The sequence below is a fragment of the Scardinius erythrophthalmus genome (assembly GCF_964197995.2).
Source record: "Scardinius erythrophthalmus genome assembly, chromosome: 13".
Lineage (NCBI taxonomy): Eukaryota > Metazoa > Chordata > Actinopteri > Cypriniformes > Leuciscidae > Scardinius > Scardinius erythrophthalmus.
The window spans coordinates 29,346,936-29,365,393 of record NC_138233.1 but is presented as its reverse complement, the minus strand read 5'-3'; positions in this window follow the sequence as shown (position 1 = coordinate 29,365,393).

Here is an 18,458-nt window from a genome sequence, read left to right as displayed (position 1 = left end):
CATTATATGTCTGTGCCATGTAGCTTTATGATATGCTGTAATTCTCTCCAGTAATGAATAAGTAGACGGCAAAGTCACCTAATGAACAAGCATTTATGAACAATGACTTGCAGTAGTTCCATTAAATGTCCAATTAAATGGAGACCCAAAACAAGCCATCAGCAAATTTGATTTAAATACCAAACCGGACGTTTTATCATAAATTACAGCCATGTCCATTAGCTGACTGGTGTATATGCATATGGTGAAATGTATTTTTTTTTTTTTCAGAGATGTAGCACATAGGGTATTGTGTCTGGGTTTGCGTCTGGGATTCCCAGTTCTGTACCCCTTTGTCACTATGGACTCTCCTGTTGCTTCTCCTCTGTCCTGCCATAAAAAGTGAATAGCTAAAATAACTGAATTTACAAATATACTCTTTGTATTTTTAGAAGGAAATAACAGCGCTTGCCCAAGCATAAGCTGTTATATAACCAAAATGAAAGTCATTCACTGAAAATCTTTTTCATTCGGTGGGCTGTTATGACTAGATTGATTCAGTGAGTTGAACTAGAGAACCAGATCATTTGATTTGTGAATGCAACACAGGCTCATTGGAAAACATTCTTGTGGCATCATTTTTGCAAAACGCTAAATACATACCAATACGTATATATCACTGCAGTTTCTAACCGAAATGAACACTAGAGGCAGTAAAACAGCAAGCACTCGTTTTCATTATGATTACAGGGGCAGATTATGGATTAATAAAGACTTGTTTTCACACGGCTCCTTACACAATTATGTTATGACCTCAAAACAGTTTTTACCATAGTGTATGATTTTTTAAAATGATATATTTTGGAGTTTGCATCACTTAATTAACCAGCTCCATATGTTCAGTTTCACTGACATACTAAGCTTGTTCGGTAGCTCTGCTGATACAGAATTGAACTTGTGATGTGAAGAGCTCGGGTAGGCCTACGAATCCTGTGAAAGACAAATCACAATAAAACACAAGAGTTCAAAAACAAGCTAAAATGCCATGGTTACGATTGAGATTTGATGTCATATTTGCTTTTGTTAACACTATGGTCTTTAAAGCAAAGGTTTAGGGTTTAGTGTAGGTGTACGTTATTTTAAAACGTGATGGATCATTACGTTTTCAGCGGCACTCACCGGACATTTCAATTCAGAACTGCGGTGAAACATACAAACACCAACGTGGTAAAACATTACCGTATTTACGTTAATCTGTTCTGGCAAAAACTAAACACGCTTTTAGCGCCACTCACTGGACATTTCACTTTGAAGCTGTAGCGAAACGTGCACGACGCAACATATTTTGCGTATTTCTCATGAGCCTGGGCTGTGTGAATGAATCATTCAGAGCATATCTGTGAACTCAAAATAATGATTTGTTCATGAATCAGGCATCAATATCAGTGACAACCGAAATCATGTCAACCGAAACTTACATTTCGCTCTGTTAGCTATCTTATGACTTCAGACTGAAAGTGGGCTTTACAACGAACCCTAACCAGAATGTTTGAGGAATATCAATGCAGGGAAAAGACCAATAACACAAATGCAAGTCTTACCCAGTGTGCGGGCAACAAATGGGACAAGTGCAACAACAGAGAACATGAAAGATCAACTGTACCTGCAATCAAGGACATGGTGTACTCGTAAACCTGAAGATCAAAGATACTTCTGAGAAGCAAGCTTATCATAATGACAATACAAAGAGCTCATGCAGAGCTCAATGTGCCTTAGGAACACACATATGCATTCACGATTTTTATCTCAGGCACTATATGAAAATACTTTCAGGAGGTGAGTCATTTGTTTTTGAAGACGGAAACTGTTTCGATGTATCAGCAGCACTGAAAAATAAAGCCAATGATTCTGAAAGAGGAGACTGTAACCAAAGGAAAACATCTCCGCGAAGTAGATATGTTGCAATGATGCCAATCAATAATTCCCAATAACCTTGTACACTGCAATGCGGGGGGGGGGGGGGGGGGGGGGGATGGAGGACCTCAGATGGCTGCCTTTGAAGATAGAGATTAGAAATATTCTTTATTTTTTTGACATTCATTTAAAATCCTTTCAAAGCCCCAGCCAGCCCTTCATTACTTTCACAAGCAGAAGACACCCGCAAATGAATATGGAACTGAATGTTTTTCTCTTGGTTTTTAAAGCAGAACAATTGTCCCTCCAGCTATTTTTGTACTAAAATTATTGGTAAGGAAGACAGCAAACACGTTGGGGAGGGGAATAAGGAACAGCTATGCATTATGCATAAAAGCTGCTTCCAGTGACTAATGGTGCCCCCTGTGACTCACAAGACCACCAGGAGGAGAGTCACGGAAAACGTTATCAACAGTGACGTAAATTTACGGATTACAGGTTTTTAAATATAAGTAATGTATTGTATCTTATTAAACACATAATAATAATAAATATACTATCAATTGAAACAAAATCATTAAGACTGTTTGTGCAGTCGTGAGTTGAAAACTTTGAGGAATTTAACGAAACTTAAATCAAAAGAGTGCAGGTAATTCTATTTTTTATGTGCAATTTGACATTTCAAAGAATTTCTACATTTTTTATTAACTAAATGTTTGGTAATTTAACAGGATAATAACTGCAACAAAAAATAAAATAAAGACAAAAAAAGAAAACAGAAGAAAACTGAACACTTTTACAGAAAGTAACTCTCACAGTTGCATTTGTCACAATGTCAAAACAAGTGGCATTAGCAAACAGATGTTAAAGCTTTTCTCAATAGTAACATCATTTCTAAATCAGTTTTGCGATGACTTTTAACCAAATGCTTTCAAGTTGATTTTTGTGTATGTATGAAGTCTGTTTGGCTGTAGTAAATAGGGGGAAAAGTAAATTTTTTAATCAAATCAGATACCATGTAATTTTCAGATTTTAAACATTTTAACTTAGCAATTGACAAATCCTTGTTTTCAATCACAAAGTAAACTATAGATGTGTTCTGATAATGGTGCTCCAAATTGCCTGGTTCATCCTTCTCAGCTCCTGTCAAATTTTCTATAAATGAAGTCTTTGAAAATAGCCAAAGCAGCTGGTTCGCACTAAATAAAAGCAGGTGGAAGGTACAGTTGCTGACAGGTGAAAGCTAGAGTGCTCCTGCCATTTTAATGTTCTTTACGGTTTTAAAGCAGCTTAATTGCAGTGACAAAACAGAACAATTGGAATAATTATGACAATCACGTTATGTTTTCTACCAGCATCATATTCAATAGATTGCTGAACTGATGGAACATTGCCATTAAAATGTCAACACAGTGTAATAGACTACTTTATTTCTTTTAAGGCATCACACATTAAGGCAAACAGGGCACAAAACAATAGCGCACCTAATCCATTGTGAACAATTATTAGGGGAACAATTATATAATTGAATGCAATAAACTGTAAAACTGATGATGTATGGAGTATTTATGATGAATATGCAATTATATTGTAAAGATGGTCTTGTGTAATGTTGTCTGCTTTGGTTGCATCAAAGGATGAGAAAAAAAAAAAATCTGTGTGCAGCAGTCTTTATTAATAACAAAAGCAAAATAAAAAACTCAAGCTTCTAGCAATCTTAAAAACATGAACAGAACAACCAGCAAAACAGTATGACAATAGCAGTAACAATAACGGACAGAAAACAACTGAAAATGAGGGCTATGAATACACAGGCAAACACTAGAGACAAAACTAGATAGTTAACTAGACACAGGTGAGACACATGAGGGCAAATCAAAAACCATAGCAACAGATGAACTATGACAAAGGAAACCCAGGAAACTGAACTAGGAACAATGCAAAACCAACTGAAAAGTCCAAAGCAAACTAAGGCTGTGTCCGATATCGCCCCCTATACCCTTAAAGGGATACTTCACCTCTGGGAAGATGAATGTGTATTTAAAATAGGTCATTTAAGTAGAAGAAATGTGGAGAAATTTTTGAATTTGGAGCTTTCTAGACTGAGAAAAGCCAGAAAATGTATTTTTGGCTTATGTGGATGAAAGACAACAACTCCCAGAATGCACTTGCTTCGCTGCCTTAGGAGGCCACGCCTACCGGTTAGAGAGCACAGTTGAAAACAACAAGGCTAGCCTAAGTAAGTGATGAGTTTGCCAGGGATTTAGAGACCCAAAATGTCCGGGATTCGGCTTTTGCGTTCTACAGTCGCCATTCATCATGTTTACTGTGGCGAGCAGGACGAGGCTGACGGCCGCGGGAGAACGGCGCGAGGCCGGTGGCTTCATTACTGAGACGCGCCGGGTCTCGCATCTCTCACGGAGGAGCGGGAATTTTCTTAGCAATGTTAAAACGCACATCAACCTATCCTAACCTTGTTTAGCGTTCATGTAAACACTACAGTCAGATTCACCGATCGGAATTAATTCAGCTAGATTGAAACGAGAGGTGTGCATGTAAACATTGAATGGCGACCGCAGAACGCAAAAGCCGAATCCCGTACATTTTTAACAGTCTCGCCCGCCGGACAAGTCCGGGAAAAAGATGGTAACCCCTACTTACTCAGCTTTCTCCTATTATTCAGCTTTCTCCACAGAACAAGAGCATGCTAGCTTAGCTTCCAAAGAAAGACGGCTGATACTGTGTACATTCTGTGAGTGAGATCCCACCCTGTATGGGCGGGTTGAAAACATGCGGAACAACGCCATCTACTGGCTGTAGTCTTTAGCCTCTGGACAGAAAATCCTCCGATGACGCAAAATGACGATTTTTGCGTCATCGGAGGATTTTTTCCAGACAAAAAATACATAAATCTCTCCTCTCAGGGGGATATGAGGGGGGAAAGCATGGTAATTCGAAAATACTACAGGTTTTCTACTAATACAAAGCTTAATGCTAAATCCTGAAGTAACCCTTTAAATAGAGCACTATTTGATGGGACAGCCATTTTTAGTGGTGTCCGAAACCATAGTGGACGTTATTGAGTGCACTCATTCAATCCCACAATGCACCGCAGTAACGAGTGTACAACCAATGTACGCTCAACGGCTAGATAATACCCATAATGCACTGTGAGAGTTGCGAGCTGAATGAATTCTCGCATCTCGCCAGAAGATGGCGCCTACAGCTGAATCAATCATCCATCCATTTTCCAAACCGCGCTGGTCCAGCGTAATATCATACAGGTATAAATTCCATTTTAATTTGTTATTAAATTGATTAATTAATGTTTATGCTAGTTTCCATGGCAGAGTTCAAGATAATTCTTTTCATTACAACTGGATCCGCCAGTTTGCTGTTTCAAATGATTATTATTAAACAGCAAACACAAACTATACAAAATCGGCAGCCCTTCCGGCGCACTCAGTGTCCGAATTCACTCACTCGTTTTCATTCACTCCTTCAAGTGGAATATATTAGTGAAGTAATGTAGGGAATAGTGAATGAAGGTATGGGGGCGACTACCCCCCACCCCATCAAAAACAAAACAACAACAACATAAGTCTAAAGGAAGGAAGGAAGGAGGGAGGGAGGAAGGGTGGGCAGTGGCACAGATCTGGCAGACAAGACAACCCAGGACGAAGGAGAGGCCAGTGAGGAGACTATGGTTGGAGGAGCCAGGGAGTGACCCCGAACAGTGCTAGCAGGATAAAGGACCACGGTGGAACTAATGGAGGGAGGAGCCATGGTGGATTCTTGGTGGAGAGGTCAGGCAGAACCAGGGGATGACTGATAGAGGTGGAGCCGGTGAAGGTAGAGACATACCCAGGCAGAGCCGAAGAGGCCAAAGGCTTGTTTGACTTCATGTAGCGCTCCGCAGACCAATCGGCGGCTGACTTGAAGCAGTGCATGCCGGTTATAAATTTTGTATGACTTGAGACAGTGCCGATGCCACGTGACTGTGACGTATGCCATCAGAGTACCGCAAGAGCGATTTGAGAACAGTCGGAGGACTCAGCCAGCGCAGCTTCTCAAGAGCGGTTGCAGGAACTCTGATGACGACACAACTGTCACGACTGGCCAGATTCACAGCATAAGAAAACAATCACGTGTGTTTTGTGTTTATTCTAACACTTTCAGTTCCACTAATGCTCACAAATCGTTTTTTAGAACAGTAAAACCTCTTTTCATGTAGTCGCAAAGTTATATTGTGTCATGTTTATCAAAATAAAACTGTTAGACACCCACTACATTGGTATTTAAATAATATAGGCTGACGCTGAACTTTATTCTTGTACAAACAGATACATACATACAATATTAAATGGAGAATCTGAAACATCTGTGTATTTGACAAATATTGCATTTATTTCACTTCAGCTGTGGTAAAGTATGCAAACACAGCGTGAGAGGACACTACGGGAATCAGAAAGTGTCCGACTTCATGTCTCCGTTTTCAGCTCCTGTCCGCCTGCATGCGGCAACTCTTGCTGATCGGTTACATCAAGCCACAGCCGATGTCGAACACAGCTCAAGGTGGAGCAGTGGGGGCGAGCGGCCGAGGTGGAGCCAGGGTGCCGGAGGAATGCGGCGGAGCTGGAGGGAAGGAGGAGCCTGATGGAGTCAAATGGGTGGAGGGCCAAACAATATTCAAAAGAATATTGATGGCTACACTCAGAAACAAAATGTTCAAAAGCAGTCATTAATTGGGACGGTAAAACGGTTCTAATATGTACATTTGAGGTACTTATATGCACTCTTTAGGTACAAAGGCTTTTGAAAGGGCCCCAGAGACAGCTTTTGTACTTTTTTTCTGAGAGTGTAGAGAGAATACACTAAATGTCTTTAGAGCACACTTGAAGACTGAAATAGATTGGGCCAATCTGAAATGGAGAGGTAGATAAAGACGACCACGCACAGAAAGTAAGCCAATATCACAAGGTCTTAGACTTCTGAAAGAAGTCAGGTCATGTCACCTTTATCTATATAGTGCTTTCTACAATACAGATTGTTTCAAAGAAGCTTAACAGTGATAAAAGGAAGTTAATGCAACAAATGTTTGTGGCTGTACAGCAGATATAGAATAAAATAGATTCAGAAAAGTAAGATCAGTGATGGTTTATTTCTATTTTTAAAAAAGTTATTAATTTAGTTAATTTATCTATACAGGCGCTCTGGAGAAAACAGTGATGTCATCGTTCAGCTCACTTCGGTTCTCATAAAATGGTGTCAATGCAGGTAGATCAGTAATATTGTTGAATATTAAGTGTCCTCAACTAAGCAAGCTAAAGCCCAAAAGCCAAAGGCAACAGTGGCAAGGAACCCAAACTCCATCAGGTGACATCATGCTATAATTTTATCCGCAATTTTCAAATGCACGGTTCAAAATAAACAAATAGCTCTTTAGCCCTTTATTTACATCCTGTTATGTTCCATACTGTTAGACAACCTGTTAATTACTTGCCACTGTGTAAATAATAAACCCATGATTAAAGAGCTGGAGCTTGACCAGAACATACTGCATGTCTGATACTCTGCTAATAGATACACTCCCTTTAATTATAACGCAAACATATTCATTATTTTTAGACTTGATGTACTAAAAGATTTCTAAAACTAAAATAAAAATGAATTAAAACTACACAAATATGCCAAAATCACAAAACTAAAATACTAAAACCAAAATCTAAATGAAAACAGAAACATAAAAAATAAAAATAAATTGTTTTGTATTATAATATTGAGCAAAAAACTATAGAATCTCACTGATACTAAAATAAAGCTACATGAGAGCTGATGAGGATGAGCCATTTCTTCCTGCTTTGTTGTAAGCAAAAAGTAGGCAACTTATAAAGTCAAAGGAAAACCTCACAGTTGACCCTGTAGAACTTTGTCGTAAAACAATCAGCGCTGATCCCAAGGTATGAAGGGTATTTACAGATGCACGCCTCCATTCACTAGACCTCCCATTGTTAATTGAATTGATCGGCCTGTAAATCCGTGGAGACCTCTCACTTATTGGACTAATTAGTCTTGTATTGAACTCTGAATTAACAGGGCATCATCCCTCAAAACTGCTCCTTCTGCATGCAGCACGGCTGTGGTTTCTGAATGCGTCAGAGTCAAAATTAGGCTAAACTGTGGCATTTGCTCAGATTTGCTCTCTTGTTCATGCTGCATATCAGCGAAAATAGAAACGATTTTAGCGGAAAGGTCAATAACACCCTGTGGATGGGAGCTGCTCTAATTCTTTAGTTCTGGTGCCCACGTGGTGATGGTTGTGTTATATCATACACGAATTTGAGTTCTGAGAGGAGAGATTTTGAGTGAGTGAGTTTGAACGAGCTGGAGAGCCGTGACAGTCGGATAGGAGATCTCAGCAGACGGTCATATCGCCCATAATTGCGGGGTGCTAATGAGAGTGTAACTTAATGACCCACGTAATGGCTCAAAATATCATGTCTCTGATCATCCGCTGATTTGAACTGTTCTAATCGTTTCACTGAGGAATATATACTAGTTTCCACTAGGTTGCAGCGGCATATGATTAACGTCACAGTTCAGTACACGCTCACATTACACCAAATCTCAATGAGCCAACATAAGCGGGACAACTGCACATCTGCGCCTGTGTTTTTTTTGTTTTTTTTGCAAGCCAGTGAAATGAGTTGTTTGTGTGGCTTCTTCACTTTGGTAATGCACCAAATTTTAGTGCTAAATTTTCTTGTGGCGCATGGAAGATGGGTTATGAGTGTTTCTTTGGACACAAGCCCTCTTTCTCATTTGGTCACATCATTTATTTATTCTTATTCTTATTAATATTCATTCCATTGCTGTCGGTCGTCCTCCTAGTGTCGTCAGCCGGGATTCCACCATGGCTCCTCCCTTTCGTCCTGACTGTAACTTGGCTCCTCCGATCATCCCAACCGAGGCTTCTTCCTCTGTCATCGGCGCCTTGGTCTCGTCTGGCAGTTCTCACCATTATTTCGCCTGCTCTTCTCACCATCCCTTCACCATCTCCTCGTTCACCTCCGAAACCCCCACCTTCCTCCTGTCATCTTTTCTGCTACGGTGTGAGGTAGTGCCTTCCAGGAATGGGGCGTTTTGTTCACTCATAAGTTAAAACACTCAATAAGTTATTTCTGTCTTAGTTTCACTTTCATGGACTTTGTTTCTGTTCAGTCTCCTTTGTTCTATGTTCTTGTGATTTGATTTCGTTTCTGTTCAGCTGTGTGTCGTTAATTATCCTAGTTTGCACCCAGACAGCAACATAGTGTCGGCCCAGATCCAGCCCGCATCTGGTACGCATTGAATCCACCAGATGTGGCCCTGATCTGGGCCGACACTATGTTGCTGTCTGGGCATGTGTATTTATCTACCTCCCAGATAGCAAATGACATCTGGCCCAGTTGTGGCCCACATCTCCCACATTATTCTGGGCCACATGCCGCATGGAATGATGGCGATAACTCAATCTGAGTATGGCTGGCAATAGCATGCATATCCGAGCCTCATCTAGGCCAGCTATGGCACATATGGCTCAGTTCTGGCAGCGGCAAATGTCAAATGGGCCACATCTAGGTTAAGCACAGCGAACCACAACCAACACTAAAACCGGCTTGATGTGTGTAGGCCAGATACGGCCGCTGACAGAACTGAGCCATATGTGCCACAGTTGGCCCAGATGAGGCTGTATCTGGGCTGTGTTTTCAGTTCTCATTGTCGGTTTTCGTTAATGCTTACGTTTGGTGATGCTTTCGTCCTATTAATACATTATTGTTTTACATTCATCATTTTCATCGTGTTCCTGTCTGACACCACGCTTAGCTAGATTGTGACATACAGCAATATTCCATAAAAATAAGAATCACAGATTTTGATTTCATGATGACTTTAAACAAATGATTATGTTTAATGAGAAGGACATTTTAAACTATTGACAATTGCAGGATGTTTTAATGGTAAAATGACCAAGGAAAAATTTGGTTTATCAAGTCATGACCCTTTTAATGTTATTCCTACCACAAAACTAATTGTGATATGAGATGTGGTGGATACCTGTTTATGATGGTTTTGTTTTGTGTGTGTGTATATATATATATATATATATATATATATATATATATATATATATATATATATATATATATATATATATATATATATATATATATATATATATATATATATATATATATATATATATATATATTATGCATTTCCACTGTTAGACAAATAGTAGACAAATTAAACTATTAGGTTTTGTAATTTTTTTAAATGTAATTCATGTATTTCAAGTGTCCATAGCTGAAGAAAGACCTTAATGTTTTATGTACATTATCTTGTTATTTCTTTTCCCCAAAGATGAAAGCTCCCATTCTCACTGTAGTGAAAGCTCTTTTCCACCCTCCCTCCTACAGTATCTCTCGGTGGATCCAGCTCCTTACGGAGATCTTTATCTGTTGTTAGGCTCTGAACAAAGAAGCAGATTCTGTATAACGGCAATTAATTTCGCTATGGTAATGTGAGCAGCACCTGTGCACATGAGGAATTAGACAACAAAATATTGTAAAAATGCAGCCAATTAAGGCCTGCTCCCGTTCTTTCTTTGAACTTAGTAGGTGAGACAGATATCCATTTCATTAAGCAAAAAGCTGCAATTTAAGATTGCCATAAATAAGTGTTCATTAGTTTTAACAATAGCTGAATGAATGAAAGCTCGGATCAAAGTCTGTGTGAATGCATTATTCGAAGAGCTGATGGAGGCAAGGTGCACTGCAGGGTTTGTTGACATCATCTCATTGCTGATGATTTGTCATTTTAATGCAAGACACGTGTTTGAGAAGGAAATGACCCATGCTGAGGGGAGTTCCTGCTGCACATCTGCATTTCCTAAATTATTTGTAAAGATGGGACACCTGCGCCCTTGCGAACATTCACTTTGCATCCTGCTGAGGTGAGGACATTGACCTCCATTCTGCAGCTGAAACAGGTGCGGGTTAAAGATTTGTTAAGGTTGTTCCGGGTGAGCCGTGAGGTTCCGACTGTGTGCTATCAGGGAGCTTCAAAGGAAACTGCTCACGCGTTCTCCAAAGTTCAACTGAATGATGGTTGAGCTGCAGCCTCATGAATTGCAAAAGCAAAGCAAGTACAGAAAGCCTCAAATGCGTCTGAATCTCTGCCTTGAATTCACTTGGAGAAATATCCTAAAATCCCATTTCACCTTGAGAATAATCAGTTGTGTTGTGCTCTGACACTATGATTCGTTTAGCATAGTCTTAAAGGCTTTTAATGTCAATTGTTTTTAATTAATGTTGCAAGTCCGTTCAGCCCGCTCCAATATTTTTCAAGCAGCAGAAATATTACCCACTAATGCTGATGAATTATCCCTTTCATAATGAAATCAGATGATTTTCTCCTCCTCTAGGTCATAGAACTTCTATGCTTTGCCTGAAAGACGTGTTTTGCATATGCTATATTTTACAGTTTATAAATACTTATTCTCAATAACTGTCATTTCTTTATTTTATTTTCTGCTTTTTGATCTGTATTTATATGGTAACACTTTACATTTAGGTTTATTAGTTAACATTATTAACTATTAATTGGAATGAACTAATAATTAACTGCACTTATACAGCATTTATTAATCTTTTTTAATGTTCATTTCAACATTTACTAATACTTGATTGAAATCTTGTTAATGCAGTGTGAACTAACATGAACAAACATTGAACAGCTTTATTTTTTATTAACTTACGTTAACAAAGGTTAACAAATACCGTAACAAATGCATTGCTCAGGGTAACTAATGAACCTTATTGTAAAGTGTTACCATTAATATTCTTGACAAAGGTTAAATGTGCTTTGGTAAACAAATGATGTGAATAAAAGGTAACACTTTATTTTGATAGTCCACTTTAGACATTCTACTACTATAATTTTTCAACTAAATGTCAAGTAACTCTCATTAGAGTATTAGTAGACTGCAGTAGACTTTCAGTAGACTGTTAGGTTATGGTTAGGTGTTGGGATTCGGGTTAGTAGAATAAGTTGACTTGTAGTTGGCAAGTTATTTATAGTCAGTAGAATATCTGTTGGGGGACCAACAAAATAAAGACTTACTGTAGCAGATATTAAGCATACAGTATACTAATCCAGACAGTTAGTTAGTTACAAAGTTACTTATAGTTAGTAGAATGTCTAAAGTGGACTATCGAAATAACTGTTACCGAATAAAATCCTTTCGTTGTTGTTTCCCTCATATTTAAATTCCATGAGATCAATTTCCCTTTTAATTTGATAAATTACATTTTAAATTATATTCAAATACAAAACAGTATTAAATTTTAAGTTGTAATTATAAATATATCACAATAGTTCTATATTTTGCTCAAATAAATGCAGCCTTGGTGAGTATGCAAGAAACAAAAAAAAATCCACCTTAGTGTCTAAGAACTCCCATTACTTGCTCCACAAATCCCAGGCATCATCTGAAGCTTTTACAGTATTTTAAAAGTGGACAGTTTTTGTCATAGTCCTGAAATCCATAACATTAGTGAGAGTTTTGGCTTCATTTAAAAAGGTAGAGAATTCTCGTTCACCAATCACCGCTAGTATGCTTCTCCTCCTTCTTTTATGCCGAATAAAAGGCTTTTCATTCTGCTCAAACCCCCAAGGAAGAGTCCCCTCATACACTGTAAGAAACTCTGCACACTTAAATAGAGGGGCCAAAAATACCGCAGAGGCCCTATGTTTAATTGCTTGGTATTATTGCAATATGTCTATCCTCTCTGGGTGCTGGTCTCCCTCAACCCTCTCAGCAGGCGGCACACGGCTTAATTGAATTCCAGAAAAAGGCAAGCCCTCCCCCCTGTCCTGGGGAATCCAAAATGGAGCTCTCGCTTTGGTCTACAGCAACAGGGAGCTGTCCTTGGTTCTGAAAAGCTGGCTGCGTGTCAAAGCCGTGTAGCGCCTTTTTTTCTCTCTCTGCCCTAATAATGGATCTCATAGCGGTGGAAAGTTCCTAATTTGGCATTTCCACAATTCGCTGGCCCGACCGTTGGCAGTTAGCACAGTTTGAATGGGTGAAATGCAACTATTGTTAGTAAATGCAGGGAACGCAGCTGTCTGGAGCGTTTTGTGTCAATAGCTTTTGAAATGACAATCATGGTTAGCGCCATGATTAGTTCTTGTTTTATTTAGCTGGGTTAATTAGGAGACATCAATAATGAATAATCTGTCAGAGGATTTGTTTTCAACAGCTAAATTATATTAACCTTTAAGGACATTGCCTGAACGCTATTTGTAAATATGTGGATTTATCAGGATTACCGGCAAGGTTCAAGAGACTTTGCATGCTATTTCACCGTGTAAAAGGATATAGGATGTTGCATCGCCTATAAATTAGGTGAGACTTGGCCTTTCGATTCAGAGTAAAATTTAATTCAATTAAATACAAATAAATGACTCATAAAGGCCACTTGTAATGCTTTATTGATACAATTAGTGATTGCTTAGTTTCCAGTTTTAGGAACATTGAGAATTATTCTTGTTTAAAAAAAGGAGCACAAGGCAAATTTTAGCAATGACCCGATCTCTCTGTTTCATCTTTGGTGCTTTAACACCTGAGCAGCAGAACCGCATGCAAATGAATCCCGTAATAGTCATTTATCACCATTTTTGAAACTTAACGAACCAGTCTCCGCAGAAGTGTGCTTCTGAAAATTAATATCACGTATTAATTAAGAAAACTAATATGGATTCTGTGTCAGAAAATCGTGTTCTCTTTTCGCATTCACTAGAGGAAAGAAACTCCCCATTTCTGACCTTCTGGTGGTGAAACTATATCACAGTCACATGAATATACCACATGATAAATCATACTGGAATGCAAGACATGAAGCATCAGCTACAGTAAGCTATAAGCTAAAAGCTACACTTATTAGAGAATTATGAGGTGAACTCGCACTCTTAAAAATAAAGGTTGTTCATTGGTTCAATGAAGAACCTTTAACATCCATTGAAGCTTTTCCAATTGCACAAACGATTATTTGAAAAAGGTTCTTTATCAAAATTTTCTTTACACTAAGAAAAAAATAATTGTTCCCATTTAAAAGAATGTACTTGTCTTCAAAAAAGGGTTTGAGATGCTCTAAATAACAATAATAATATTAAACTACTGCTGCATGAATGACTCTAAATCCCTCGTTCTAGTATTAATGGTTAATTTATTTACGATTTATTTTATTTTTAAGGTATGTCTGCAATTTCATTTGATAATGTTGATTTGACGTTAGCTTTAAAGATCTGGGCCCGGTTTCCCGATAACGCTCACTCTTAGCCTGCTAAGAAGACTCGAAAGATATATCTTACCAAATTTGTTTATTTTCCTAAGTGTGTTCCCCGAACCATACTTTAGGAAGCTGCTTAAGATATACCTTCTTACGTGCGACGTTACCCGGCGCTGTCCGTGGCGATGGTGCTGAATTGTTTGATATCGATGGCTCGAGAATCAATTATTCTCTCGTGCAGGGGCTGTTTATGTGAGAAAGCAGTGATCTTTATAAATGAAGCACTTCAGAAATAGTTGAAATTGCAATTTATTATGATTATTGGATATTATAAAAAATAATCCAAACTATAATAGCCTATAATAGCCTAACCTACATATTTTAAAATTGTAACATATAGCCTATTGCTGCCACAATAACCTTTTCAAAAATTTACGTGCCGCCTTTTCTTTCCCATTTTTGTTCGCTGAGGTGGAGCTGCGATTAAATATTGTTCTTGTGTAAATACTTTCCAGCATTTCAGTAATAAAAGTTTACATATTGCGTACGGTGCTCGGCAGTGATCAAAAAGGATTCAAACCGTGAATTTTGAATCTCTTGTAAACTCGGAGATTTGGATTCAGACGGCAATTAAATTACCACACGACCTGTTTGTCAAAAAACAGAAGTTACTAATTTGGCCAGGGATTTTTACGCGGATTGGGTGAGAAAAACACTGATATTATGGATTCGGACGGCACTAAAATCACCGACTTACCCCTGTAAATGTTTAAAATACCGGACGAGCCCATGAGAAACAATATTAGCGTCCGAATAGGACTTAACTTACAGTAGCCTATGTTTTCACTGGCCTTTAAAAGAGCGTTTTAATTCAATTAATAATATTGTATAATAATATAATTAAAAATCTAACAACAATCAGTGTAATGACAATTTTATTCTTTGCATGAAAACACTTGAATTAGCCTAATTTAATACTGTCCGGGTGTATTAAAACTTCAGAATTATATTCAGACCTGCAACAGTGATAAGGTAAAGCTAAGAGTGGTCCAGACCAACCTTACGAAAGTGTGACTTACAGAAGATATACTTAGCGTACGAACGTTTCGGGAACCGTCCCATAAGGTTAAGAGAGAACCGGGCCCTGGATTCTAAAAACACAAAAGGTTTGGATGAGGTGAATCTACATGAAGAGCATCTTTCACTTTTATTCTCTGAATCAGTGCGATCTGATGGAGGAAGAAAGACCATAGAAAGACAATTGAGTGTGATTCCCGCCTCTCAGGGGAAAGTTTAGCTGTGTTTAGGGCCCTCCACTGTGCCACGGGTTCTAATTAATGATGAGATCTGAAGTGTTTTAGCGTCGAAATAACCATGTGTTGACATTCAAAGAGGAATGCCAGCTTCTACGTCTGTGCTAAGCAAATATTCATTTCTTTGGCAAGCCTGTTGAAGTTCTGAGTACATTCTACTTTATACGTTTTCATCGTTGTGTGTTGGTTATTACTGATCTCCTATTCACAAAGAATCAGCTAGTTATTTTGTAATTATTCATTTATGAAAAGTACAATATCCCTCTTCTTATGAGAGAATATGGAGCTGTGTCATTTTAGATGGAATAAAACTTAATTATTTATAGATATTTAACATTAAAGTCACTATGAAATCAAAATTTTTTTTATAGAACATTGCAGTATTTATTATTAATGATTTATGATCCTTTTTAAATTCATGCGCCCTCGGAATATTTAATCAAAATAGATTCCCCTTCCTCTTGCAGCGGCATCTCTTCTCTTATCTGATGATGTGTTCACATGAGATCCACCAATAGCAAACCACAACCATCCGATCAATTCCCCATGATACAATTAAGTCCCGCCCAACATTTGTTCTTGTTTGAGAACCGGCTTCACTCGAATATACGTCATAATAGGGAAGAAAAGACTATCACAACTTCTGTTTCATGCTAACTTCAAAGTTGTTGTTTTTTTTACTAGAAACTAAGAGTTATATTTTGATGGTCTTTATTGTCAAAGACAAACTGTGCTATGCTATGCATTAAGTGTAAGACAAGAATCAAAATGTGAGGATTGGACTGTCATTCATTATATTCCAAGAGGACTTTTTGGAAGGTCACTGTTCCTTACAGAAATCCATTACATGAAACAGAGACTCTACTATTATTAAGACTATTAACTTTTCATGAATATATTTCTAAAACGTTTCTTAAGAAGACACTTAAAAAAGGGAAAACTAAATGGATTTCAGAAATCGAATTACACGGTGATCTCAACTGATCAAATCTGTAGTATTACGAACACCTTTCATCTTCATGCAAATTAAAAGTATCAAAGCCTCCTTCCAAAAACTCTGATTAAGGTGTGAATCTTGTTCTAATTGAGAAATAGGAAATTCAATTTTAATATGAAAGGGTGCACTAATAAGTGCTCTGAGATAGACAGATAGCTCCTTAATAATGCCCTCAAGCACAAAAATCAAATATGATAAGGTTATGCAAATAGATGTAAGAATGATTGAGATTTCACTCAATTAATAAGGCCCCGTGAGACATCTGCTCATGCATATGCACCCTAGGCAGAGGTTACGCCTTCTGCCATCCCAACTCTTGTGATCCGTTATCCCCGATTGAACTTTCTAATAGTGTTTATGCATTAGGCAGCGAACGAAGATCTCGGTTTCTTTCCTCATAATAAAAGAAGAAAAGGCAGCTCAACACGACATCACTGTCATGTAGCTCCTAGCTGTGTTTGCCTTGCTGAAACATAGGGGGATTTTTTTTTTCTCAGGCAATGAATAGAAATCGCGGACAGGCAGCGAGTATTGCACTCCGCTTTACCTCTTCAGTTCAATTGTCCAGGGACGCTGGGCTTGAAATCAGTACTCTCACCTCTGTTGACTGAAGCCTGTCTCACTGCTTTTTAGACTCACTTAAGAGTCACTCCATGCGCACTAGTGCTGGAGAAACTCTGATCAAAGTAAACACAGGAAATAGCTTTCAATATGACTTTTTCGAACAAGTTTAACGGTTTTATTGTCTTTCAAATGGATTGTATAGGAAATCGTACTGTTTTGTATATAAACTAAATGGGTGTTATGTAGTATTTAACCTATACACTGTGCCTCTGATGCTAAACCTTGCTGACTACATAGGCATCATCTTAACTAAGATGGACCCTTGTGAGTGACTGATCTGGAACGCTCAAGAAAAGCAGGAACTCTCATAAATAGTGCTCTTCGTGCAAAGTCATTTTTGTTAATTACATATGAATTACATATATTTACAATTGACATTTCTAAAGTTTTGAACGCACTTATACGATGCCTTAAACACATACCTCGGGTCTTTATCGACCCGGGACAGCATTCGTTGCCCTCCCCCTCAGTATCAACCTTCTTAGTATTCCTCAATCTGCTCATTGTAAACAATATAACAAGAAAAAAATATAAAAGATTGTCTGTTTTCTAATTATGTTTTTGTAAACATTGTATAGGGTATGCAATCGTCTAAGTTTTCTTTTTTATTTATTTTTTGTGCATATAATTGAATATACGATGACTCAATAAGTGGAATTCAATATTTATTCCTCAAGGTGGCAATGTCTGAAACACAATAGTGACATGATTTTTCACTCATAGATAACACAGGCATAAAACTAAAGAATACACAAGTATCATCAGCAAAACTTGAAATGGCTCAGCAATTTACTGTAGAGCAAGCGCTGTACGCAATCAAATATCAGTGTCACTTGATGGTGGATCTGGTGAAGAAGCTGACAGAGATCAAAATATTGATTTTGAAGACCTTGAAAATGATAGTTTTGATAATATGGTCGAGATTGTGAATATGAACCAGATGTTGACAGGAAATGAGCTCTGACGATGACAGTGATGATGATGGCAAAAAGCGTCTGCTCAAATTGAACCCTTCCAAGTTTCCAAAAGGTATTGTAATATGCTTAATTTGTATTATTTTACTACTGCGATATTTTTAAAGCCATCCGTGTTAGATATAGATCCGGGTCATTTAAAGACCCGAATATGTAATAACTGGTGAAACATACACGTATTTAATGGTTAAAAGTTATCTGCATAATCACAAGTGTTCATATTTCCTACTTTCCATTTCATAATTAGTTATATGTTGAAAATTTATAACGTATTTAAAAATATGAATCTGGAGAAGTAGAATGTGTGATATATTATTCTCTTCTT